The sequence below is a fragment of the Arachis stenosperma genome, chromosome 10 (genome assembly GCF_014773155.1).
Source record: "Arachis stenosperma cultivar V10309 chromosome 10, arast.V10309.gnm1.PFL2, whole genome shotgun sequence".
In the NCBI taxonomy this organism is placed as follows: Eukaryota; Viridiplantae; Streptophyta; class Magnoliopsida; order Fabales; family Fabaceae; genus Arachis; species Arachis stenosperma.
In genome coordinates this window covers 22,101,507-22,104,931 of record NC_080386.1, presented here as the reverse complement: position 1 = coordinate 22,104,931, position 3,425 = coordinate 22,101,507, and the positions used below count along the sequence as shown (strand labels likewise).

Genomic DNA, 3,425 nt, shown 5'->3' with positions numbered 1-3,425 from the left:
TTCCTCTTGAAGATCCTATGGAGTGCTTGAGCTCCTCAATGTCTCTTCCTTGCCTTTGTTGCTCCATCCTTAGTTTCTCCCAATAGTTGTGTGGAGAAAAATGTATCCCTTGAGGCATCTTAGGGATTTCTTGATGAGGGGATTCCTCATGCTCTTGTTGAGGTCCATGAGTGGGCTCTCTTGTTTGCTCCATCCTCTTCAATGAGGGTGTCTTCCTCTATGATAATTCCAGCTCAATTGCATAGGGATCACCTTTTTCTTGGCCATAACTTCATAGAAGTGGTCTTGATGGACCTTTAAGATGAATCTCTCCATCTCCCATGGCTCGGAGGTGGAAGCTTTTGCCTTCCCCTTCCTCTTTCTAGAGGTTTTTCCGGCCTTAGGTGCCATAAATGGTTATGGAAAAACAAAAAGCAATGCTTTTACCAAACCAAACTTAAAATGTTTGCTCGTCCTCGAGCAAAGGAAGAAAGAAAGAAGGGGAAGAAGAAGAAAATGGAGGAGATGGAGGGTGGTATGTGGTTCGGCCAAGGTGGTATAAGGTGATTGTGAAGTGTGAAAATGAAGGGGTGAAGAGGAGTATTCATAGGGAAAGAGAGATGGATGTGATTGGTGAGGGTTATTTGGTGTAGAGAGTTATAGAGATGTGTGAGGGAGAGAGAGAAAGAGGTGGGATAGGTGAGGATCCTGTGGGGTTCACAGATCCTGAGGGGTCAAAGATTTCTCATTCCTGCTCCTTTTAGGCGTGCAAAACGCCCTTATTGTGCAATCCTGGCGTTTAATGCCAGACTGCTGCTTGTTTCTGGCGTTAAACGCCATCTTTTATTCCTTTCCTGGCGTTAAACACCAAGCTACAACCTGTTTCTGGCGTTTAACGCCAGTTTGTTGCTTCTTTCTGGCATTTAACGCCTAGAATAGTGCCACACTGGGCGTTAAACACCCATTCTGCTACCCTTATTGGCGTTTAAACGCCAGTAAGTTTCTCCTCCAGGGTGTGCTATTTTTAATGCTGTTTTTATTTTTCTTTAATTTTTGCAGTTGTTTTTGTGACTCCACATGATCATCAACCTAAAAAAGAAAATAACATAGGTAAATAAAATTGGGTTGCCTCCCAATAAGCGCTTCTTTAATATCAATAGCTTGACAGTGAGCTCTTATGGAGCTTCACAGATGTTCAGAGCATTGTTAGGGCCTTCCAACACCAAACTTAGAGTTTGAATGTGGGGGTTCAACACCAAACTTAGAGTTTGGTTGTTGCCTCCCAACACCAAAATTAGAGTTTGACTGTGGGGGCTTTGTTTGACTCTGCATTGAGAGAAGCTTTTCTTGCTTCCTCTCCATGGTTACAGAGGGAGATCCTTGAGTTTTAAACACAAGGTAGTCCTCATTTAATTGAAGGATCAACTCTCCTCTGTCCACATCAATCACAGATTTTGCTGTAGCTAGAAAGGGTCTTCCAATGATGATGGATTCATCCTCATCCTTCCCAGTGTCTAGGATTATGAAATCAGCAGGGATGTAAAGGCCTTTGACCTTTACTAGCACGTCCTCTACCTGTCCATAAGCCTTTTTCGTGGATTTGTCTACCATCTCTAATGAGAATTTGGCAGCCTATACCTCAAAGATTCTCAGTTTTTCCATTACAGAGAGTGGCATTAAGTTTATGCCTGACCCCAGGTCACACAGAGCCTTCTTAAAGGTCATGGTGCCTATGGTACAGGGAATTAAGAATTTACCAGGATCCTATTTCTTTTGAGGTAAAGTGTGCTGAACCCAGGTATTCAGTTCATTAATGAGCAATGGAGGTTCATCCTCCCAAGTCTCATTACCAAATAGCTTGGCATTCAGCTTCATGATTGCTCTTAAATACTAGGCAACTTACCCTTCAACAATATCTTCATCTTCTTCAGAAGATGAATAGTCATCAGAGCTCATGGATGGTAGAAGGAAGGTCAAAGGAATCTCCATGGTCTCTATACGAGCCTCAGATTCCTTAGGTTCCTCAACTAGGAACTCCTTTTTGTCCAGAGGACGTCCCATGAGGTCTTCCTCACTGGGATTCACGTCCTCCTCCTCCTCTCTAGGTTCGGCCACACCAAGTAAGGTTATGGCCTTACACTCTCTTTTTGGATTCTCTTCTGTATTGCTTGGGAGAGCACTAGGAGGAGTTTCAGTGACTTTTTTACTCAGCTGGCCCACTTGTGCCTCTAAATTTCTAATGGAGGACCTTGTTTCATTCATGAAACTTAGAGTGGCCATAGATAGATCAGAGACTATGTTTGCTAAGCTAGAGGTACTCTGCTCAGAATTCTCTGTCTGTTGCTGAGAGAATGATGGAAAAGGCTTGTTATTGCTAAACCTGTTTCTTCCACCATTATTAAAGCCTTGTTGAGGCTTTTGTTGATCCTTCCATGAGAAATTTGAATGATTTCTCCATGAGGAATTATAGGTGTTTTCATAGGGCTCACCCATGTAATTCACCTCTGCCATTGCAGGGTTCTTAGGATCATAAGCTTCTTCTTCAGAAGATGCTTCTTTAGTACTATTGGATGCATTTTGCAATCCATTCAGACTCTGAGAAATCAAATTGACTTGTTGAATCAACATTTTGTTCTGAGCCAATATGACATTCAGAGCATCAATTTCAAGAACTCCCTTCCTCTGAGGCGTCTCATTACTCACAGGATTCCTTTCAGAGGTGTACATGAACTGGTTATTTGTAACTATTTCAATGAGTTCCTGAGCTTCTGCAGGCGTTTTCTTCAGGTGAATAGATCCACCTGCAGAATGGTCCAATGACATCTTAGACAATTCAGACAGACCATCATAGAATATAACCAGGATGGTCCATTCTGAAAGCATGTCAGAAGGACACTTTTTGGTCAGTTTCTTGTATCTTTCCCAAGCTTCATAGAGGGATTCACCTTCTTTCTGCCTGAAGGTTTGAACATCCACTCTAAGCTTGCTCAGCTTTTGAGGAGAAAAGAACTTGGCTAAGAAAGCCGTGACCAGCTTATCCCAAGAGTTCAAGCTATCTTTAGGTTGAGAGTCCAACCATATTCTAGCTCTGTCTCTTACAGCAAAAGGGAAAAGTATAAGCTTATAGACCTCGAGATCAACTCCATTGGTCTTAACAGTATCACAGATCTGCAAGAATTCAGTTAAGAACTGAAAAGGATCTTCTGATGGAAGTCCATGAAACTTACAATTATGTTGCATTAGAGAAACTAATTGAGACTTTAGCTCAAAATTGTTTGCTCCAATGGCAGGGATTGAGATGCTTCTTCCACGGAAGTTGGAATTTGGTGCAGTAAAGTCACCAAGCATCTTTCTTACATTGTTGTTGGGTTTGGCCATTACTTCTTTTTCGAGATTCTCAGTAAGGTTTTCTCTGGATTGTTGTGCTTTAGCTTCTCTTAGCTTCT

The 3,425-nt window shown here is 42.1% G+C and overlaps 1 non-coding gene across 1 annotated transcript; it reads left to right on the top strand.

Annotated features, from left to right (window-relative positions):
- The first annotated feature begins 2,856 nt into the window (after nucleotides 1-2,856).
- On the top strand, nucleotides 2,857-2,964 carry LOC130958919 (small nucleolar RNA R71). The gene has a single exon (XR_009078020.1). It is a non-coding gene; the product is annotated as a small nucleolar RNA R71 (small nucleolar RNA).
- The last annotated feature ends 461 nt before the right edge of the window (nucleotides 2,965-3,425 follow it).